Here is a 25,378-nt window from a genome sequence, read left to right on the forward strand (position 1 = left end):
TGTTTTGTTTTGTTTTTAAGTTGTTTTATGATCCGGGATGGTGTGAACAATGAAGAGAAGGTTATAAAGAGAAGCTGAGGATGGCATACTTGGCTCTTCTTCCCATCTCCTGTTTTATCTTCACAACGATCCTGTGAGGTAGTTTAGGCTAAAGTCACCTAAGTAAGATTCAAAGCTGAACTAGATTTGATATTCCTAGTCATGGTCCATCATTTCTAACCATTGTGCCTACTTTATGGGAAAACTTTCATCTTTGTACTCATGTATCTATGAAAAAAACCCTGCACAAAGGGTTCCTCGTTGGCCTCTTTTTTATATTCTTCTATTTGTTCTATTGATTTCCATTCTAATATTTTAAAAAAGCTCAAAGTGAAAACGGTTGAGACAGGATACATAACTGTGAGGAATCATACTGGGGATGTATTTTTAGCCCATTGTGGCTTCTTCTGATCTATGAACTTCATGATTAACACAGGAATAAAAGGCATGTTCAGACTCCTGTTGATACCCAGCATGCACTGTGATCACAGGAACATAGGAAACTGCTTTTTACCTTTAGTCCATCAGGATCATCATCTATACTAACCGCCAACAGCTCTCAAGAGTTTCAGACAGGTGTCTTATCCCAGCCCTACCTGAAGATGCCAAGGAGTGAATCTGGACTCTTTTGCACACAAAACATTTTCCCATCCAGTGAACTATTGTCCTTCCCCTCACTCCTCTTCTGCTCTCAGCCTATGGCACATTGTAGACGAGATAACATGGGTTAATATCCCCATAAGGTAGTGAGGTTCAGCAGACCCTGCTGTTCTTCATTTAACAGCTCTGCTATCCTATAACTATGTCTCTGTATGGATTATGGGATGTCCGAGATATACTGAAAATGATCCCTCAGCATTTTACTCATAATTATTAGGTTATTAAGTAAATGAGGCGTGCATTCATTTCAGAATAGCATGGAAGAAATGCTCTGCTTGAGAGCTTGTGCTGCAGATGATAACAGCCAAAGAACTCTGCACTTGCCATATGCTATTGCAGCCAAAATCCTAGAGGGTAATAGGAAGCAGCAGGCTCATCTGAATGGCCACCGGTTTCAGTGGCAGTGAAAAGAACAAAGCTGAGAAACATTACATTTGGTTTTAACTCCATGAGCATCATGGGTTTAGAAGGTGAGCTGATCTAGTACCTCCAGGGTACCAAGCGAAACTGAACAAGCATCACATTTCAAACACCCAGAGCAAACTGGGGCAGTGGATCAGGAATCAAAATTCTTATGTGTAATGTAACTTCAGACCTTTTCATCAATGGCCTCAGGAATTTGTGTAGTTGCACCACTACAGCCAACCATCTCATTACAAAACACGCTTTTAAAACCTAGTAGCGGCATAGTGCAGCTATGACATTAGAAGCTTAAGAAGCCACCTTATCTAAATACACAGCTGATTGGATATGCTCTGGTTTAATGACAAAATTAAATGAATATGACTCATAAAGGCTTGTTAGATAGAGCTGGTGGGAAAATATTCACTCAGGGTATGCTGTATAATAATTTTTTCAGACTGTGATCGAATCATGAAATCCTTAAAAGAACACCTGGAGTGTGAAAGGTTTAAGTCTAATAGCTTTGTAAAATCTTGCCCAGCAGGCAAGGATAATAGCTTAATGTTATTTGCATTTAAGACCAGAGATTTGGGATTCTCTGCAATAAAACAGTAACAGTAAAGAATCTATTTAAGAAAAGGAAGAATGCTGTAATAAACGGTATCTTTTTTATAAACATGTATTAGTGTGATTTTATAATGTGCTTTGTGTGAAGTTTTCATTTTTTAGCACTGACAACAAAAATAATGTGTAGCACAATTTCGCTAGCATTTCATAACCATGCTATATTACATAATGCATAACAAAAAAAAACATTTCTAAAATACAGTATACATATTCCTTTAATAACAAGTTCTATACACCGAAATGTTTTTAAGTTCAATACAACTAAAAAATAGCATTTAACATATGAATCAGTAAAGTTGTCTTTGCAGTATTTAATACAAAGTTCCAGTTAACTTTGACGCTATCCTAACTCTCTGTTTTCTTCTTGGTTCTTTGGTAATGAGTTACTTTGGCAATAATTGCAAAATACTGTATTTTATCCAGTGACTGTTTCAGTGCATGTTAGTTTTGAGAGCACCCAAGTTTTTGTATGCTTGTGTTTTCTTGGCTATATTAAAAGTTGACATCCCAAACACAGCTGTAATCTGCTAGAGAGGTCTATCTTTCTGTTATAGATAGCAATGCTTTGGATGATTTTATATATCATTTAAAATAAATCCATAATATACTTAGTAAGACACTATTCATCAGTGTTAGGGAAATACCAAAGGTAGTTTTCAAAATCTGAGTTTGTAATAAGTACTAAAGGGGACACATAAAACTTCCACTACAAGAGACCCTAAGTCTCTAGACTTGTTCCATCAGGCCCAAATAGTATCAACAGTAATATTAAATTATATTCTTCCATACATTAATGCAAATAATGCATATCTTTTACTGCATCTACACCACCACATGTCAGTTTTTCTAATCAAACTCTACTTGATTTCCCATTGGAAAATGCAGTCATGATTTTGAAACGTTTAAGCCCTGACTACAGTGGCTCATTAGCTGCACATCATCCATTCAGGAAAAGCTCTGATGAACAACAATGATCCATTCAGTTCCACGGTTGCTCCTACATAATAATAAAAAGCACTGTGCTATAAAATATTAACAAACGTGGCCTTATGAAAGCAATAGGATTGTACTTAGTCAAATGCCCTTCTGCTAATGGCACCATTGCAATAATGCTGCAGTAAAAGCAATTTGAGAGAAACTTCCCAAGATGTTTTGCAATGTGGCAAAGAACAGGAAGTACAAGCCTCACATTTTGCCTTTGAAAAGTAGGCACAGCTGAAAGCAATGCTGTGTAACTTTGGATAGATAAAACCAGTTTTATCCTTCCAAATAGTTTTAGAGTTTTTCAATGCACATCCAGTAAACCCTCAATCTGGGATGCTTTGTAGTCCCTAGTAAAAGTAAAGGTAAAGGGACCCCTGACCATTAGGTCCAGTCGTGACCAACTCTGGGGTTGCGGCGCTCATCTCGCCGTTTACCTTCCCACCAGAGCGGTACCTATTTATTTATTTATTTACTTGCACTTGATGTGCTTTCGAACTGCTAGGTTGGCAGGAGCAGGGACTGAGCAACAGGAGCTCACCCCATCAAGGGGACTTGAACCGCTGACCTTCTGATCAGCAAGTCCTAGGCTCTGTGATTTAACCCACAGCACCACCAGCATTCTGCACAGAGCAGCAATATCTCCTAACAGAACAAATATCAGCCAGGGGAGGGGTGTTATCTGAAAATGACATGAGGAAAGGGTAAAAGTCACACACACACCCAATTCTAAACAAAAAAAAATTCCTTCCAGTAGCACCTTAAAGACCAACTAAGTTAGTTCTTGGTATGAGCTTTCGTGTGCATGCACACTTCTTCAGATACACACTTGAGTGTATCTGAAGAAGTGTGCATGCACACGAAAGCTCATACCAAGAACTAACTTAGTTGGTCTTTAAGGTGCTACTGGAAGGAATTTTTTTTTGTTTGGACTATGGCAGACCAACACGGCTACCTATCTGTAACCCAATTCTAAATTAGTCTTGCTTCCTTCTGGCAGCTATTTACTTAAATGTGAAGGGTCAGCAAATCCAGTCAAAAGATCCCCATCATCTTATCTAGGTTCTGATATGTGACACACAGCTGTAATGTACAAGTGGGGTTTGTTTGTTTTCTGTAAGCCTGTAGAGTATTTTGAGCCATAGCAAACATGATAGAATACGAACACAAATATAGATGACGTTTGGCACCGATGGGAACTTTTTCCTAAGACTTCCAGCCCTGCACAGAAGCCAATCTCCATGTTGATCTTGGTGGAGGAGTGAAGTGACAAGTCTGCCCTTCCCATGTGCTGCCTTAACAATGAGAACTGAGCTTCCTGCCCCTCTAATTCATTAAGGAAAACCAGATACATAGCTGCCTGCTACATATTAAGCAGTGTCTAGGCAAGTTCTAAGAAACAATGCATTTTAATTTGCCAAGGATAGCACATGAATAAGTCCAACTGCTTTATTACCAGTTTTATTGCTAACCATAGCATCTCATTAGGGTCGGCATTCTTTGCCATGGTTGATTTTGCCTTTAAAAGCATCCAGGAGGTTAGTATAAGAAGAGCCTTGCTGGATCAAGCCATCTAGTCCAGCATCCTGTTCTCACGGTGGCCAACCAGATGCCCATGGAAAGCCCACAGGCAAGACATGGGCGCAAGAGCACTCTAGCCACAGGCATTCAGAGGCACACTGGCTCCATTACTGGTAGTCATACTCAGCCATTATGACATTGATAATCTCCTCCTCCATGAATTTTTCTAACCCCCTTTTAAAGCTAGCCAACTTAGTAACCATCATTTTGTCTTGTGGTAGTGAATTACATTTTGTCTCTCCTGGATCTTCAAGTATTCAACTTCAATGACTGAACTTAGGTTCTAGTATTATGAGAGGGAAAAACCTCTCTCTATCCCAGGGATAGAGAGACGGCCCTCCAGATATTGCTGGACTACAACTTCTATCATCCATGAACATTGACCATGCTTGATGATGGAAGTTGTAGTTAAGGAACATCTGAAGAGTCAAGGGTTCTCCACCCCTGCTTTCTCCACACCAAGCAGTTTTATGTCCCTTCTTATTCATAATTTTTCTAACCTATAAAGTCCCAATTGTTGCAACCTCTCCTTGTAGAAAAGCAGTTCCAAACCCTTTGATCATTTTGGCTATTTCTGAACCTTTTCCAGCTCTACAATATTGGAGGGGGGGGCAATAAAGTGACCAGAACTGTATGCAATATTCCAAGTATTGACAGCTTCGTTTTCAATCCCTTTTCTTCCCAAGACAGAATTTGTCTTTTTTTACAGCTGCCACGTGTGGAGTCAAAATTTCACTGAGCTATCCATCACAACCGCAAAATCTCATTCCTGGTCAGTCAATGCTAGTTAAAATACCATTCGCAAATATGAGAAGTTACATAGGTCACACGATCAGAAAGGTATTCTGATCACATCTTTTGAAAGCCTATTTGCAAGCAGAGAAAACCCTGTCAATGGTCACATTCACACCATACATTTAAAGTGTTATCATGCCACTTTCAACAGTCTTGACCCCTCCCAAATAATTTTGGGAGCTGTAGTTTGTTAAGGATGCTAAGAGTTGTACAGGAGCCTATAATTCCCCTTACAGAGCTACAGTACAATTCTCATTTTTTTGTGTGAAGACAGATTTATTGTTAAATCAGTCTGATAATCATAGCTTAGGGGGATATAGGGGTCTTCTCTGAAATTTCTTTCCTCGGTCAGCTTTTAAATGTATAGAAGGGTAGGGGAAAGTCCATAACCTTACATCTCTTGCAAACAAACCTTACTTCAACAGTCTGCCGTTGCCTAAAGAAAACATTTATAAAAAGGTAAAAACCCTACAGATGTCTTTTTAAGACTTGTTTTGCAGCCCTTGAGATGCATAAAAATAAATCTTCCTCTTCCAAATCTTTCTGCCTAGAGAGAGATGATTTTACCCCCTACCAGCTGGATCACAGGCAAGTAATACATGCTGCCTATAAAGTCCTGCAAGAACAACCACTTGAACGCCACCAGCAAAACAGCATTCCCAGATTAAAATGCAATAAAAGAGAAATATGTGATAATGAAACCTCAACAGCTCGCCACAAGATGCTTACCAAAACGTTATCCTTCTGAAGGATTCCAGCCTCTTGTCTTCTTTTTCTTTTTTACACCAGATGGTCAAGGGACTCAATGTCTCAGTTTATATAATGTTCAAACTTTGCTATCATGAGGCCTGTCTCAGATTCAATTTTCACCTAAGCTAGTTCTTTTCGATGTTATGAAAAACGCAATAACTAATATGTCTGTGGGAGTTTTGCTATCACCATAGGCTTTGCAGGGAGAAAACAAAAATGTGCCTGTTCTGAGGGTTTATTTGGGGACCACAGAAAACATTTGCTAGGAACATTTTAACATATGTCATGTCTTTATTTTATGCCTTGGAAATATCAGCTCATCCTTTTATCCTTATTTCCACAAGCATTGTTTTCAAATTAACACTTCCATTGGATTTATCAACTGAAAGTGTAAGTATTTAAAGATTATTGTTTACATTGTTCTGAGAAAAGCCTATCATTTTTATTAAGGGCTTTCCTCTTTAAACTAATGGTTTTCTATTCAAGAGTAAGGCATAACATATTTCAGGCATAGATAAACTCAACCCTCCAGATGTTTTGGGACTACAATTCCCATCATCACTGACCACTTGGGATGATGGGAGTTGTAGTCCCAAAACATCTGGAGGGCCGAGTTTGCCTATGCCTGACATATTTCTATTTTTGAGGAGGGGTGTTTGTTTTGATTGGCAACTTCTCCTGTACGGTATTAGCCATTAAACAGCCTCAGCCCAGTATATGTGAAGGAGTGTCTCCACCCCTATCGTTCAGCCCGGACACTGAGGTCCAGAGCCTTCTGGCGGTTCCCTTACTACGAGAAGTGAGGTTACAGGGAACCAGGCAGAGCGCCTTCTTGGTGGTGGTGCCCGCCTACCCTGTGGAACGCCCTCCCAACAGATGTCAAGGAAATAAACAACTATCTGACTTTTAGAAGACATCTGAAGGCAGCCCTGTTTAGGGAAGTTTTTAATGTTTTATGTTTTATTGTGCATTTGATATCCTATTGGAAGCCACCCAGAGTGGCTGGGGAGGCCCAGCCAGATGGGTGGGGTATAAGTAATAAATCATCATCATCATCATCATCATACATTTTCAAATAGTCTCCTATGTGCTCAGAAGCCCCACACTTTAAGCTCTCTGCAGTGTGGCTTCCAGTCTAGAAGCAGTTCTTGGTGTGCCATGTAACTACATAACATCACAAAGTCCAGGGGTTGAGGAACCCCAAGGGTCACACTCATAGGTGCCAGCTGTTAGGGCTGAGGCACTTTTGCCCCCGCCCCCAGTTCAGAAGGTGTTCAGCTTCACCCCTGGCTCTTTGTGACGTTGCACGTGTGACAGCAGGATGTCGCATTGGGGCCCCTCAATTATCTTGAGAAGATAGCACCTCTGGATACACTCCCTTCAAGGAAACATGCCAGGGACCACACACCTGTGTTGGGCAGGGTCAGAGGCAAAAGTGGCCAGAGCAACCTGTATACCTTTGTACTGTAAGCTAGTTTCTACACATACTCACACATCCCTCTCCACCCTGGCATGACTAGAGTCATGGCCAGGGTTCAAGGACACATTCCAGCCTGGCAAAAACATCAAGGGAAATGTGCAGCAATGCCAGTGAGGACATGGTCTAGGGAGAAAGAGTAGCCTGAAAAAAATCCCAAGAGCCAGACAGAGAGGCCCGGAGGACCACATTTGGCCCATGGGCCTGAGGTTCCCCATCTCTGGCATAGTCACTTGGAGATCTAGGGAAGCGCTATGAACATGTGTGGAACTTTTTGCTATAATGTGGGGTTTTTAAATGTTTTTTAATGTGTTAATGTTTTTTAATGTTTATTAAACATCATAGAAAATAATAAAATGGTCAACAAAATTAACAGCAAACACGCATGCCTTCCCCAGGTAATTAATGTACGTCTCTTCTGAACAATACCAGGACGCGGGTGGCGCTGTAGGTTAAACCACAGAGCCTAGGGCTTGCTGATCAGAAGGTCGGCGGTTGGAATCCCTGCAATGGGGTGAGCTCCCGTTGCTCGGTCCCTGCTCCTGCCAACCTAGCAGGTCAAAAGCACGTCAAAGTGCAAGTAGATAAATAGGTACCACTCTGGCGGGAAGGTAAACGGTGTTTCCGTGTGCTGCTCTGGTTGGCCAGAAGCGGCTTAGTCGCGCTGGCCACATGACCTGGAAGCTGTACGCTGGCTCCCTTGGCCAATAAAGTGAGATGAGCGCCGCAACCGCAGAGTCGGCCACGACTGGACCTAATGGTCAGGGGTCCCTTTACCTTCTGAACAAAATGGTCAAATGGACCAATATTCACATTCTTTATGCTCTTGTCCTAACAGGTCAGCCCAAATTTACCATGTGTTAACAATAAAGGCCTCTCAGTCACCTCATACAGTAAAATAAGGTAAGTGCAGACTCCTGTCCTTCAAAAAATTTATTTGATATCAAGACTTTAGCTGCTGCCCATGATGTAGTGGTTAGAATGTTGGGCTAGGACCTGGGAGAGCAGGGTTCAAATCATCATCACAATTTTTAGTTACTGTATTTATTCAAATCTCATGCTCACCTTTTGGGGTCAAATTACATTGCAAAAATTAAGGTGCGCATTAGATTCAATGGTGCATTAGACTCGAGTAAATATGGTATACTTTGCCCATCTGGTGGTTGCCCCAGCCACTTTAGGTACCTCCCTACACACATAAAAATAATCATAAAACACCAAACATGAATAGTAACAATCAGATCCTATATTAAAAACTCACAATAACTTTAAAATAAACAACTTATATCAAATAAAGCAATATTCAATTATTCATTAGAATCCCATAGTAAACAATAAAATTAAACATCAGCAAATAATAATTTAACGGTTTACACTTACCAGTTACAATAAAGAATTACTAATCAATGAAATAACAGCAAACCACAATGCATGAAATATCACAAAACATACAAAACCATGTAAAAGGATCAAATTGAGAAACAGGATCAAATGGAGAATCCCCACTCAGCCATGAAGGTCACTGGGTGACCATGGGCCAGTCATCACCTCTTAGCCTAACCTACCTCACAGGGTTGTTGTGAGGTTAAAATGGGGAGAAGGAGAACCACGTACACCACCTTAATGTCCTTGGAAGATAAATTAATAAGCAAATAAACAAATATTTCCTAATATTTGGAATGTTTTCTTCTTTGATACTGGCCAAAGTACCACTATTTGGATGCATTTTCACAAGGTATCCAGAGGACAAATAAATAATCATCTGGCTACCTTTCCCCCCTCTAAGAGAGCAGGATGTGCTGGGAGCAGTGAATGTTAGCCATGTGTGATATTGAGGATCTCTCTGTTCTGACATAACGAGACATCTGATGGTAGTTCTGATGCAGCTATACAAATTGGACAACAAAATTCAATATCAGATATAAAACACGCCAGTAACATATCTAATTTCACGTAAACTGGAGCATTAAACAAGGGTCATTGGGCAGATTTCTAGATGCAGTGCTTCGTTTCTGTAAACTACTTTATTTACTTGTGTTTAGTCTACACGATGTTCCAATTTAATGAAGGATCTGGCATAAATCATAGTTAAAGACATGCCAAAGATATCAAAGATTTATTTTTATTTGTTATTGGCTGGCAGGTAGACCATGAATCCCATGCTAACTCAAGTGAACTGACAATTTCAAGAACTTTTGCTACTGCTGCAGTAAATAGTACATTTGAACCAGATTGTTGTTCTGCCTGTTTATGTGCCATGAATAAACAGGGCCTTCCTCTGAACGTCTTCCATTACCAATTTCTGTTTAATACCAAACTTTCAGTGACCATATTATAATCCTTGCAGACCTCATAATTACTACATAGCACAGTAGCAGTAAACAATCTCATTGTGTTTACTTCATCTCTTACAAAAGATTCTTAAACTACATCTGCCAAAATCATTGTCACAAATAGAAGTTTTCTTTCCAAACCTCAAATCCACCTTTCCCTCCACCCGTAACATAGACAACCCTTTCCACTGTTGCCCTATGTTGGTCTTTTTCTCCTCCTTTCACTCTCTCTTTCTCCATCTTTTTCTTTCATTGCCATCATTCAGCTTTCTAACATCTCCTCCCCATATTTCTGAAATGATATCTAAATCAAATAAAGGAGAAAATGGTGGCTCTAGCACTAGTCTTGACCCACCAGTTGAAGGCCAAGGTGTGTATAATAGAGAAAAGTCATTGGGTTGAACATTTAATTCACTGGTGGATATATAAAGAGAATATTGTACAACCCAGAACTATATTCTAGGATCCATAGCAGCTTGCTGTAAACTGGTAATGGTAATAATCCTGCATTACATTTGCCTCAAAGCAGCTGTAGAGACTATAAGGGAAAATGTAACATATAGAATCACTATAAGGCTCATATAAATCAATTTAAGGTCCAACAGGCATAATTCTTTATAAATATGTCAACTGATAAATCCTATTGCTTACCAAAGCCGAATAACTTTTGCACATGTATATTCCGTTTCCATATATGTTTTAAATTGAATCCATCATGGCTAACTTGTATATGAACTGGGTTAAGCCAGTTTTCAATACAGTAGGGCAAAAACATTAATATAGAATTCCAGTTTCAGAAATGTGCATTAGTCCTATAAGTATGTTATGAATTTTAGCCTTTGAAGTAGCCTTGGCACCCAACTGTCAGTAATCCATCAGCGAGCCATAAAAATGCCATAGGTCTGCAGATCTGTTGTAAAATGAGATAGGAACATCTGTCTGTTCTCACTTTATTATTCCTACACTGTGAAATATGACACAATATATGAACAGTTTTGAATTTTATAGATACGAAAAAGACAAAGTAAGCAATCAAACTGATCAAGATGTTGTTAGGAATTGTAAAAGGAAAGGAAAAAGAATTGGTAGACGATGTACAAAGTCAACACATGCTTTTACAGTGAGAGATGGCCAGTTTGATTTCAAATCACAGAAACAGGCAGGCATGTTTCAGCCCTTCCGTAAATAAGGGTTTAATTGGAGCCACAGTGAGAGCCTAGATGGGATGCAACATTAAAGCCAGCAGCTTTAATTCTAGACGAAGGGTGGAAATGGGAGGTGAAATTGAATGGAATAAACTAATGGAAAGAAATGATGCAAAGAATAAAAAGACTAACATTCAAGTAGGCCCTGAGGTCATGGGATTCATTAGGCATCACAGACCCTAGGGGAGAAAGGGAAGAATATGGATGTACAATGAGATGAAGAAAGTAATCATAGATACAGAAAAGAGAGATAAAATATAAAAGCAAGATGAGCTCACAGAATTCTGTTAGAATACTCTGGCAAATTACAGGAGAAGCAACGGCAAAGGACAAGGTGAATTTTTTAGCAGAAGATGAGCAGTAAAAAACTGTTCTGAGTGCAAAAAAAGAGGAAAGGTCAAGAGATAAAGTACAATGAGAGCTGATATAAGAGCAATAATTTATTGACAATAGCTTCAGACTTGGCTAATGGGGAAAAGGAAGAAAGGAAGGAATGGATTGTCCTTCTCAGCATGCAGGAAAGATGCCAATATCAAATGCACATTCTTTTTAAAGGACAAAGAAAAAATACATATGGCAGAAAATAATTATTACTCCAATAGCACATGAAGAAATTAAACAATTGCAGGAACGCCAATGTCCAGATTTAGACCACTCCAGACTGTGAAAGGAAGGTCGTAATACAAGGCTCCACAGACTATAAAATTATTATCATATTGTTTATTCATGAAAACATAGTGAAGAAAACCTAGTGCTCATCTTTCAGATTTCAGTGAGTTACTGTGAAATAATGGAGTTGTGGATTACAGCTAGTCTACTATCCTTTCCCCGCCCCCTCAGTTTAAGGAACAGAGCTGGTGATATTTGATCACCTGTAAAGAACATCAAGACTGAAGATTCCACTGTCGGAAAATGTGAATCATTAAATGTGAAACTAAAACAACAAATTAGCTTTGTTGGGCGGGGGTGTCACAGAAATTCTGGGTCTTTGAGAATGTTCTAGCACTCTGATATATTGTCGCAACACCTCCATTTTGTCCCTACACCTTCATATTGTCTTTCTTTAGCTGCCAAGCTGGCAATGGCTAGTAGCAAACACCAATGGTGCTTGGCTATCCAACTCACTATCCACATTCCATTGAAATGAAGATCAGAGATAGTCCAAGCTCACACGGTTCCCAGATGTCCCAATCACACCTTCACTACAGGGCAATCAGGACAAGACCTAGACACTCATAAATGGACAGTAGCGAGAGCCCTGTGTGCCTTTGCAACCTTCCCATCTACTTCCTGCTCAACCAAGAAGCCCCCTGCAACCCTTTCTCAGCACCATCTCTGGTGCCTCCAGCCCTTTTGATTCTCATGGAACTCATTATTACTATTATTATTAGCATCCTAGCCTTTTGTTTTCTTCAAAGTATAGTTGTCTTTGGAATCTGGTGTTTGGTGTGCTCTCAGATGTGGTAAAGCAGGCAGACACTCTGCCTGGCCAACTCTTCAAACTCCCATCTTTGAGAAACGTCACGATATATTCTTGGCCAGTTGGAGCCCTTCTGTTGCTTGGGAATACCTGATCTCCTGATCAGCATCCTGAATGAATGGCTGCATTCTAACCTGTCACACATGTGGAGATCCTATTTCTAAGAACAAATAATGTACTTTAGGACTAACAGTAGAGCTGCTCTCTGAAGCGTATTCTGGTTGCAAAGCGAATTTTATTTAAAAAAATGTTTTTTCTTTTAAATAGATCACAGATGAACCATCATCATTTTAAATATTTGTAGGCTGCTGGGGGGGGGCAAATGACCATGTAAATTATTTGCAGTCAAAACTAAGAGAAAGCACAGTAGTACAAAATTATAAAACTTCATCATATTAGATAACAGTTTGAGCTATGAAGTGGTAAATTATGAACCTTTCCCTATTTAAAAGGTAAATATTTGGGAGAAAGGTCAGTGTCTCCAGCAAAAAATGATTCTTTTTCAATCAGCCATGCATTTATAGATTCCCTAAATACTCTTTTGCTTAGCATGGGAAACATTTTGATGTTCCTAGGAAGACAAACAAATAGCAAGAAGGAATTGCCAAGATGATCTTCAAAGAAAGAAACTATTTACATGAGCTATTTTAAAGTAACAAACAAATGTTGCCTATCATTTGTGCACAGATATTATCTTACTTCCGCAGTTTGCACTCAAGCATATTTTTAAAAAGTCTGCTTTCACTCTAAGCCAATAATATACCAAATCAACAATGCACATTTCACTCTTCTCTGAACTACTATCATCTACCAGCATCAAGTGCATATATTTTCCATGCTTCTTACAATCACTAAATCAAAGATACTGGGCTGATTAAAATGGTTTTCTAAGTATTCCCCCCCAAAAAAAAAATATGGATCTTACTTGCTTATCCCAATCATAAAAAATGTTATCATCTAACAGCACCAGGTACATATATTTTCCATAGTTATTGTTTATCACTAAATCAAAGATACTTGGCTGATTAAAATACTTTTCTAAGTTTTATTGCAAACTGAAACATATTTACCAACTCTAGTCTTAAACAAGAATCTTTGTTCTGCATTTTGTAGAGACATAAACATTTCTGCAATATTATGCTGCCATCACCTATATAATTGTGAAGTGGCCTCAGTCATCAGGAAAAACCATTTTGGACCACTTGGCAAGCTCCATCACAGTCATCTGCTAAGCCATTATACCAGGACCAAAACCAGGAGAAATTCATATCCAATATTCGACTCCACAACTTCCCCTTCCACCCCTCTCCACAGAGCACAAAATGCCCAGGCATAAATAACCAAGGAAGGAATAGTGAGGGTGTCCTTTTCTTAATATAGAATGCTGTAGTCAGGCATGCAAAGTGGATTCCATATTTATTGCTGAAATAGGTCCCCATCATTTTAAAGATGACAAAAACAAACAAACATAGATGTATATGACAGGTTACTAACCCCCACTTTGCGGGGCTGCAGCTTATATGGGAAAGAAAGAAGTTCAGAAGATCTACTGTCTTGCCCTAATACAGTACCCTATACACACACCCCAACTTGAGTCACACATTGTGGTTGTGGGACTCCTGTGGCCCTCTAGGTGTCGTTGACTGCAATGTCCATCATCCCTGACCATTGACCATGTTTTCTGGGGCTGATGGGAGCTGGAGTCCAATAACAACTGGAAGCCCATGTGTATTAAAGTGCTCCTGTGCCATATATTTTTTGTCCTTTGGATTAGTTAAAAGGCAATATGAGAAAAGAACAAGAGCGATGCTCCTTGGAAAGTAGAACTGATTGAAATTGGCTCCCCAATTTCTCTACCTGATTTGCAGATAGCAAGATGGAGGAATGTCTACAGAAATATAGATGCAGAATTTTCAAACAGTGTGTCATTTCTGAGTTCAGCTGAACTAATAATGAATGAAACTATATTGAATGAAACTATGTTGTTAGCTCTTACTGGAGGGTGAAGGATAAAATGGGCAGGAGTGTCTTACCCATAGAGGCTAGTGCTGCGGGGTGCTAGGGCCCCAAGTTCTGGAGGGCACCAGGGAAGAGGTGGAGGCTGGACGCAGCACCTCCTGGCATCAGCTCGCCACCCGCACCGGCCTCCGCCATGCCGCACCGAAGCAGCGCTGCGCCCGGAGCCTCTGTCTGCCGTGGCCACCGCGGCATGAAGTGGCCAGCTGAGCTGGGAGGCACCACATCCAGCCTCTGCCTCTTCCTCACCAGAGAAACCGCCCTCCAGCCGCTGCCTGCCTCCTCCAGCCCTGCCGGCAGCACCGTCCTCCCTAAAAAAACTGGGAAATGTGGGGGGGTGCCGGAGAGAGCTTTGCACCACGGCACCGGATATGCTTAAGATGGCCCTGAAAATGGGCTAAGAGAGGAGGAAAAAGTAGAGGCCGATGCCCATGGCTTCCTTTGGCAATATTAAAATAATTTAAAATAATAAAGCTGGATCTACCACTGTGTCCTCTTAGCAAGCTGTCAAATTGCTGGAGGAGATGTTGCTAAATAAGCTCCAGGGGGGGTGAAATTCTCCAACTGTTCAGGAGAGCCCAAAAAAGAAAATTATCACAAAGGTTACCATAAAATTATTTTCTAAGGAATTTCACCCCAGGTCTAGTACTAATGAGAATGTAACTCAGGTGGCAAGCCTAGATAGATGTGAAGCTAGGAGGTGAACTGAGCTCTCACAGAGATAGCTGCTGTGGTACAAGCAGCTTTTGAATTTTGGAAGCAAGAATAGCAGGTTAAACAAATAAAGAAAAAAGCACCCAGCCTGCCTGAGGTCTCAGCTTTATTTATAAAATGTCAACCAAAGGACCGCAAACTGGTGGGATTTCAAGCTACTCTCTCTTCATGCCACTTCACAGTCAGTAAATTCTAGACAAACAGTATCAAACCAGACAAAACAAGCCAGAAGCAGGACAGGGAAGCTCTGCTGTCTCCAGGGCATCCTGTCCTGGCTTCTGGGCAGTGAACCTGCTCTCACCTTTACAAATGAAGCATTTCATAGATATTTAAAAAAACAAAGAACAAGACTCTTTTCCCCTTGGTGCTGCACGAAGCTCAAAACACTTAAGCTTGAATTGGAGCACATGTTCCAGAAAGTGATAGCCAGCCTTCATTTTTAAAATCCAAACAAGCACTTTTCCCTTTCAAGTTCTCAGCCTCCAGTATGTTTACTCTTACCTCTCCTCCCCACTTACACACAAACACACACATCTCGGCCTGGGATAACTGTTCTCTGCTTGCTTCCACATTTCTGCAAGGGTGTCTCTTTGCCCATAAAATAGCCAAGGCTTGCAGATAGGGATCTGGAAAGTCGGGACACCCAGTTGCATAGCATCCTAACTGAATGAAGTCCCTGTTGAGAATTAACTGCTTATCCATAGGGGTTCCTTTTCAGACATCTACACTCAACATGCAACTGTCATGGATGGAGCTACTCTGAGCATGGGATATCATGAGAGGGCCCAGTCAGTGGAAAGTAGACATGCATCGGAAGAACCCTGCTGGATCAAACCAATGGTACCATCTAGTCCAGCATCCCGTTTCCTACTCTGGAAAACCATGTGCACTTCAAACAGGAAGGCAGCAGTCCTCCCTCATGGTTCTTCTAAAGCAGGGGTCAGCAAAAAATTTCAGCAGGGGGACGGTCCACTGTCCCACAGACCTTGTGGGGGGGCCAGACTATATTTTGAAAAAAATAATAATGAATGCATTCCTGTGCCCCACAAATAACCCAGAGATGCTTTTTAATTAAAAGGGCACATTCTACTCATGTAAAAACCCGCTGATTCCTGGACCATCCGCAGACCAAATTTAGAAGGCGATTGGGCCAGATCCAGCTCCCTGGCCTTAGTTGGCCTACCCATGTTCTAAAGCAGCTGGACCTGGTGGCTGAAATCGTGACTAGCCACCATTTCCACAGACTTTTCCTCCATGGATTAGCCTATCCCCCTGTTGAAGTCATCCAAGTGGGTCATTGCATCATGTGCTTGTGATTTCCATCATTTAACTACACACTGCATGAAGGACTTCCTTTTGCCTGTCCTGAATCTCCCATCATTCGGCATCATTGGATGATCCCAGTTCTAGTATTATGAGGGAGAGGAGTTTATGCCTCACCATGCATAATTGTGTAGTAAAAATCTTATCATGCACACAGTCAGACAATCACCCTTTTCTGAAACTAAAACATAGCCTGTCATAGTCTTTCCTTGTACAACAGGTGCTCCTTCTCAACTTTACAATAACCTTCCTGAGACATGGTGACCAGAAATATACACAGGGTTCCAAATGTGGCCGCATAACAGACTGTCATATTTTCCAATCCTTTCAAAATAATCTCTGGCATAGAATTTACCCTTCAGGAAAACTTTGGAATTTCATCCTTCAGCTTTGCAGAGCCTTCCTTATAAACAACAACAGCCTGTTTTCCCAGAATGGCTGCTGAAGAGTCTCTGTTGCCTCTTATGATTGAATTGATAGTGCATCTTGAATGTACATCTTCATAAATTAACAGACTTAAAATCAGTTCCACTTATTAGACATGGATTCTAACTGGAAGAAATGTGATTGCAGATAGAAAATAAGAGTAAAACAAACAATGGAAGGGGTAATGGCATCCATGTGGAGAGCTATGGAAAGAGTACTAAACTAGCCAGCATTTCATTGGACCACTTCTTATCTGCACTACACACTGTGTTATGATTCAGCATAATGGCAGCAAGCAATGACATTGCAACTCAAAAGTGTACACAATCCTAAAAAAAAATTGTAAGTCTCAAGCTCTGTTGCTACTACCCTGCCACCTGTTGAGGTTGAAATCCTATGCACACTTACGAGAGAGTACAGTCCATTGAATATAGTGGGACTTACATCCAAGGAAACATTGCATTGCACATCTCAAACAGGCATCAGTCACAGAGTACAGGCTGCATTACAGTTTGATGAGCAGCTGTGAAGGACCAGCAAGGTGAAAACTTCCTAAAGATGGAAGGGAACAAAGAAAGCCCAGGAAATGCAGGTCATGATAGCCTAATTGGCCTTTTCCTACTAGAGTGTTTTGACTGTTTTTATTTTAGAATTATTGTGCTATTAATTAATCAACCTGATCATCACCCACTCTGAGCTGTCCAAGGATAAGACCTGCTAACTACTAGGGCTATAAACCATATGTCCTATTTCCTTTCCCAGCAGTCTTACAATGCGTGCCATACTTAACATCACATGTGGCAGCACTTATGTAAAATTGCATGTTTAAAAAATAGCTCAGAAAGCTACAACAACAATGCTAACCTAAAATGCACTGAGATGAGTTTGACCCCTTTTGCTTCAGGAAATCACTGGCACAGTCCCAAAGCTTTGTAAGCAAAAGCCTGAGGTTTTACTGGTGTTTTCACACCCTTCCAGCACTGGACACAATCCAGCCCAAGTCAAGCACTTTGTGTCCGCTGAGTTCACTGGGAAAGAGTCAAACACACATTTAACTCTTCCATTAACATCAGTACTGTTATGTACTGAAGTTCTCACCCTGGGCCAGCAGGGGGATACTGTAGATAGTTATGCAAATGAAAGATTGAAAGTGACATCCAGTGATTAGATAGTTTGTATGCAAATGAAGGATCGAAAGTGACGTTCAGTGATTGGATAGTTTTAGAAAGTTGGAACAGTTACAATTGTTCTGGAGCTCTATATAAGCAGGCTGACTGAGCTCCTCAGCTCAGTTCTGTCCCAGCTTACAAATAAAGAGCTGCTTTGGAAGAATCGCTGTGTCGTCTGATATGTTCGCCCCCAACCTAACAAGTACCAAAAAGAATATGCCTAACTTGGGCTGGATTTTGGCCTTTGATTCTTTCAAGGCATCAGAGACCTTAAGGATTCTTGTGCTGTAAGGCAAGTCCATGGCTTGTTTGTATAAAATGTATGTGATAAAGATGAAGGAAAAACATGCTCATCTTAGCAACCACCAACATTATATCAAAATGAAAGCTAAATGCAAGCTAATTTCCCCTATGGGCTCAGCACCTGTTTTATGAGGCTTTGATCCTACATTTGTAATATTACTAATTTCCCTTTCTGATACTTTGACAACATGTTTGCTTAATCTGTGGATGCTATTCATTCTCAAATATAGGTAAATGATGACCTCATTACATATGTCCCATGATTTACTAAACAATTCTTTTAGCTGTTTATCTTTGCTAAAGCAGCAGCTGCGCAATCAGGGTTCTCAAGACACAAGTAGTCCTTGTCAAGAAATCCCTTAGAAATCTCCTTGGTCCTTTACCTGGTTTCTTGGCTCTTATGCTGCCCAGTGCAGATTTAGCTCAGAATGAACATCTGGGCTTAGAAACACCCTGCAAAGCCAGAGAAGGGCTCGCAGGAGTCCAGATTTGCAGGAATTCCAAAGGAAGATGCCCAAACCTCCAGAGTGATCAGATCTAATGATTTATCAAAGAAGGGGATAAACTTACAGCAAAGGGCTGAAGGATTCCTCCTCTACCCGGCTCACAGCATTCCACGGAGCAGACTCCACAGCAAGGAGATGGCTTGTCCACACCCAAGTAAAGAAGCACACAATCTCTACAGCACCAGGCAGGCTATGTCACATGGGAACACAGGTGACTGGTATTAACCATTACCTCCCCCTCTAGCTATGCCTATGAGCTTAGTGCTACACTTATGAGCTCAGTGCTACAGCTGCTACCAATTAGGTAGGGGTCACATACCTAATTTTAGTTTTGTCTCCTTCTGAATACTTGGGGTAGGCATAGGCAAATTCAGCCCTCCAAATGTTTAGGGACTACAACTCCCATCACCCCTAGCTAACAGGAGCAGTGGTCAGGGATGATGGGAATTGTAGTCGCAAAAACATCTGGAGGGCCAAGTTTGCCTTTGACTGACTTGGGGTAATACCACATGTGCAACTCAGCAATGCAGACTCTTGTACCAGCCCTGAAGAGCTGCTTCCAATCCATGTAGACAATACTGAGCTAGGTGGACTAGTAGTCTTCATACAGCTTATCAACTTCTTATGTTCTGTGGAACAAGTCTCTAGTTTCAAAAAGCACATTTGCAGCACCATTTCAAGCAGTCTCCAGTGGCCATATCATCAAAAGCCTTCTTAAGATTGACTGCAAGCATCTTCTACAGATGCAACCCATGTTTTGTTTATGCCCCTGGCTCCCTTGCGAACACATAGAAAATGTCATAGAAAAGGCGCGACGTAATGCAGTGTTCAGCTTGGTGTGCCAGGAGCTTGCTACAGTGTCCTGGCCTTCCCCAGCCAAGAATGGGACACTTCTGATAGTTAACTCTTTATTGACACAAAAAACACTTGAAGCAGCTTCCATGGTGCTCTGGATACACACACACACTTCTAGCCTCTAAGAATCTGTCCACAAATCTAGGCCCTGGGGAGCAGTTGCAGCAACAAAGAGTCACCCCCTCCCATCCTTGCAAGTTTATATACCCACTCCTGATGGGTTACTTGCCCATAACCTGAGACTTTTCCTGCACAGAATTCACCATTGCTCTTCCTGCTTCAAGCCCCTCCTTATTCTAGGAGACAGTGGGGTGGGGGAAAGTGGGGAGACTACTGGCCCATATGTTAACTGAACAGCCTCTTCTCCTTCTGCCACATCTGGTGTGCTTCTCTCCATCTCAGACTGCCCTGAGTATCCCTTCTTCCCTGGCTCCTGTCTTGCAGGAAACATCAAACCCCATAAATCACTGGTCCCCTCTCCCGGGTCTCTCTTCTGGTCCCCTGCCTCTGGCCCACACTCTTCAGAGTCCTGTGAATCCCTGGCATACGGTGACTCATCCAGGAGACTTTTTAATTTATTTTTTACACTTGGTATCAAATTAACTTTTACATAAAACAGGATTGCTCTTTTTGATTAAGCAGGAACCCATATGATCAATGAGAGGTCAGGGAGTCTCTAGTTAAAAATGCTGATTAGCTTTAATTTTAAACTTGGATTGAACCAATGTTGAACCAGAAAATAACAACAACAAATTAATTAGGTTGCAGATGGAACAAACTGTGTCTTTTTTTTTTTTTTTTGGCTTCTTTTTCTCTGTTAATGGAAAGTGATAATCACCGTGCTTGATAATGTTAAAGAGATTTGAATGAATGCGCTGTTACTTTCATGGGTTTATTCCAGTTGCAACTTGTATGATGGTAAATGAGAAGGCTTTCTTAATGAAATAATTAGAGTACAGTTTCTAAAATGGCAGAGCAATTGAGATCAGAATTAAAATAATCCTGTCAATTATGAACATTCTGTAATTTTGATAACTTAAAGGCATGTGATTTTTTAAAAAAACACAAACAAACTTTGGTATTCATCACAACAAAAAAGTTTATCTTCCTTAAGATGTCTCAGTTTAAGCAAGAATGAGAAAGACACAGATAGAGGAAGCTAGGTTTTGGTCTCTATGAGCATCTTAGGGTGCTGGATGTATCCCTATAGATTTGCATACTCTCCAACATTTCGACAATGAAAATAGGGACATCCCATTCTATAATGATAATTTTACTATTTATACCCCACACATCTTACGGGGTTGACCCAGCCACTCTGAACAGCTTCCAACATATATAAGAACATAATAAAACATTAAACATTAAAAAAGCCTTCCTGATACAGGATTGCCTTCAGATGGCTCGTGGGTTGGATAGCTCCATACCCTCCAACATTTCTCCAATGAAAATAGGGACATTGAAAGGAAAGGTGGGACATTCCATTATCAAATCAGAATCCAGGATGGCTTCTCTAAATCAGGGACATCCCTGGGAAATAGGGACACTTGGAGGGTGTGGCTCTGATGAGGGAGCAGTGGCTGTGTCTCCACCTACATTCTTCCTGTATACCATAAATATGGTAATTATTGAAAACACCATGCAAAGTGGTGATTTGCTGCCCAAGGGAATCAAATGTGCAGAAGCACTGTGCCCCTTGACATTTTTACTGCTCAAAGAAATAGATTGTTATGAGCTTAAGGTTTCTTGATTACCAAAGAATGGACAGCTAATATGTGCCAATGTATTTTAATAAAAAAACTCTACTGTTCATTGATTGCTAGGAAAATCTCTTCACTGATGCAGTTAGAGAGGGGCACATCCTTCAGCAATCTTACTTTTTAAATAATCCAGTTTTGCAGTTTGAATAGAGAGAGAAACGAAGCGTTAAGATGCTTAGCAGAGGTTAACAAGAGTCTAGGGCAGGGTTTCCCAAACTTGAGCCTCCAGCTGATGTTTGACTACAACTCCCATAATCCCTAGCTAGCAGGAGCAGTGCTCAGGGATGATGGGAATTGTAGTCCAAAAGCTAATGGAGACCCAAGCTTGGGAAACCCTGGTCTAGAGCACTGGTTAAAACAGTGGCTCTCTGAAGATGTAATTCAGGATCAGCTATTTTGCTCCCTATTTTCAAGAGCCTATTTACTTCTATGCATTGCTTGTATATGTGTAATTACAATAAACGTTACAAAGACACCACAAACCTCCAGTATTTTCCCAAACAGAAACTGAACTCTGCAGCATAGCCCCTGGATGTCTCACCACTGGGGAAAGCGGGTGGCAGCATGTTAGCACTGGTGTGAGATACACTGATTCTTTGAAGAGAACTGCAAGCTGCCGAATGATCAAAGATTAAGCAAATACTAACACTCCTGAAAATAAGACTGTCAAGATAGCAGTTTCCAAGACAAACCAAAGCAAATACCTCCCATACACAGAATGGGAACAAGCCTGAAGTCCCACTGTGAGGAGGTGAGAACCTCATTTGATCAACAGTTACAAAGGGTCAAAGCTGACTCATAGGCCCAGCTGCAAAGCACCCAGTTGGGGGTGGTTGAAGAGGTGGGTGAGCAGCTGGCAAGCTTTTGAGTGTGGATTATTGAGGTCAATTGCTAAGAATAAACAAACTGTCTCTGCCCTGGAGCTGGTCAGCATAAATAAGGATGAAAAGCAGGAGGAACAGCCTCAGGAACTGGAAAACTGCTGGGGAAAGACTGTGCCAAAGGAAAAGCAGAAAGGACACAGGTTAGAAGCCTGGAGGCACAGTCAAAGAGAAACTCAGTTTAGAAGCTCCACCTTGTGTTCCCATGAAAGCGGATGGAATACGACTGGCACTTTCCTTTAACAGAATGGAAGGCAACATCTCAAGATGATGGTCAACCAGATTCTACCCCAAAACCCAGAGACAGACCCTATGAAAATGACCCTATTTTCATGGGAGAAATGTTGGAGGGTATGGAGTTATCCAACCCCTGAGCCATCTGAAGGCAATCCGGTATATGAAAGTTGGGTTTTTTTAATGTTTAATGTTTTTCTATATGTTGGAAGCTGCCCATAGTGCTGGTGCAACCCAAAAAGATGAGTGGGATAAAAATAGTAAAATTATCGTGATGGAATTGGACATCCAGTGTTTTTTTCTGGGGGTACGCAGGGGTACCCCTAAACAATTTGTGAAACTAAGTTTGGCCTCATTGAGGGGCAGTATTTCAATATGAGTAGGAAAATGAGAGTACCCCTCAATAATTTTTTAGGGAAAAAAAGCACTGGGGACACCCCTATTTTCATTGGAGGAATTTTAGAGCAGCGGCGGAGGAAGCCACTCGGGCGCCTGGGGCGGCGCGCCCAGGGGCGGGGCAAGCTGCGCATAGGGATGGGGTGCACCACAGGGCCTCCAGAGTCTGCCTGCCTCCTCCCACTCAGCAGCCCTGGGGAGGAGGCAGCAGGCAGACTGTTTGGGCAACACGGAGCCTGTGCGCGCCCAAGCCACTGCGTCTCCTCCTGGAGAGACGTGTGGCTCAGACACGCTGCAGGCCCCACGGTGAGTGCCACCCAGCATTTTGTCACCCCCCTCAGTGGTGACATGTGGGGCGGTCCGCACCCACCACACCCCCTTCCTCCGCCCCTGTGTTGGAGGGCATGCAGAGATTGCTGATAGATAGATCGGGATTAACAAAAGGAACCTGAATCCAGATCAAATGTCGCTGTTGAGGGTCCAAGAAGTCTTTGAAAGATGTGGTTGCTTATTCTAAACTGTGTGGCACAACCCAGTGAAAAGAACACCTTCATACGAGGTATCACTTCTGTTGCAATGGAATTCACTTTTAATGACCTGCCATTAATGACCTGTCATTTGGTCTATTCTAACTTTCTGATATTTTTCTTCTGCCTTATTTCGAACCACTCTGCTCAACAGTATAAATTAGACAGCCATGTTTCCACCTTAATGTGTAATTCTGTCCTATGTACAGCTACTTTAAGGGCATAGGCTTGGTTGCAAAAGCAGGCTTGTGCCTCAGTACCTCTTTTTATAGGAAATGATGCAGTGCCAGAAATGCACAGATAATGTTTATAAGCCAATTTTACACAGATATTATTGAATTAACTGTTCCATGAAGCAGCATTCTATGACAAACCGTTCTGCATGCTGGATTTCTCAGGTACATTTCCTTCAGTGTGGGCTAAAATAATGATGTCTCTCAGACATTGTTACTTGAATGCTAACAGCTCTCCCACCCACCCCGGCTCCCGCCGCCTTGAAATCATTTTTACATTCTTCTCAAGGAAAATGTGAGATGCTCCACTGAAATAAAGGCATTTGCCCATTCAGAACCACTCAGTGACATTACCACTCATACGTGCATTCCAAGGGTCTCTTCTTCAGGGCTTTAATGAGGCATTGCCGAATATGCTGTATGTTTACAAAAGGCCTAACAGATAATGACTTTAAAAAATGCAGAAGTGCAGCTGCCAGCGCAAACGGCCATAACACCAATTATCTCAGCAGCGCTTAGTCATTATGTTGATTCAAAGGCAAAACTGATCCAGTGGGTGGTTTTCTTCTCTTGTGTGGGGGACTGGGGAAAATGGGTGAGTTCCTCTCTCCTTATTCCCCAGATTCTTTGTATTTCCTATTAGATCTTTCCCCAGCTGGATACACTATGAATTCCCGGGCAAGTTCTCAGAGGAGGTTTTAGACAGATAAAAACAGACAATAGGGATATAAAAACAAATATCGTCTCCCACCAATACTTAGTGGGGTAATGATCACATGCATTATGCTAGGGGCATGCTAACTTCCAATAACACAAACCATATGGGTATCAGTCTCTGCATGAAGTTCTTTCTGCTAAGCAGCTTTCATGCAGTTCAGTGGGGGGGGGGGGGACATTCTGTTCAAACTTCCTAGGAGTCACTTCAAACAAAAGATTTATCATGTGCCTTGGCACCCATATAGCCATAGGCATGAAAATATTCGCAGTCAAATGGAATTTGTGCAGCCCCTAATGACCATAGATAAGTGTTTCACAGATCTGTGCTTCCTTGAGCACCAAGTAGGAATTCTATGCTTTCAAACACCTGTCAATAGCCACGATCCAAAAAAACCCCTCCAAAAAGTATGATAAAGTGTATGACAGATTATTATGAAAACCTATTTTGGGGTATCTCTGATAAATTATTATATAGGGACAGGCTAATCCAGTTTTTGCTTTTTTTTCCTAAAAACAAAAACCTGAAAATTGAAATATGTATTTTGGGAATTATTTTCTAAAAACATACACATTTTTTAACCTATTTTCTCTCCACTTATGCATTTCTAAATATATTTTAACCTAAAGTATGAATATTGTAACACATTTTTTGTCTTTTTTTGAGCCAAAAACCACATCACAAAATTCAAAATAGTGCAAAATCTAAAAGGAAATGATGTTCCATTCCACATATAGCATAATCCTAAAGACGTCTGCTCATAAGTAAGCCCTATGTAAGAAGTGTTAGGACTGCAGTGTGGCTCAGGTCAGTTCATACTGGAATCTGCAAAAATGGAATCCCTCAGGTATGCTCATTACGATACAACTAGAAGTATTCTGAAATGAGTTATAGAACTAATTTATTGTGCAGTTGTACTTTTGTATTTTTCAGTGCATAAAAAGATATTTCATCACAAATATATTTTTGTATAGAACAGATTGATTTTGT

This window comes from Podarcis muralis, chromosome 6 (assembly GCF_964188315.1).
Source record: "Podarcis muralis chromosome 6, rPodMur119.hap1.1, whole genome shotgun sequence".
NCBI classification, from domain to species: Eukaryota; Metazoa; Chordata; class Lepidosauria; order Squamata; family Lacertidae; genus Podarcis; species Podarcis muralis.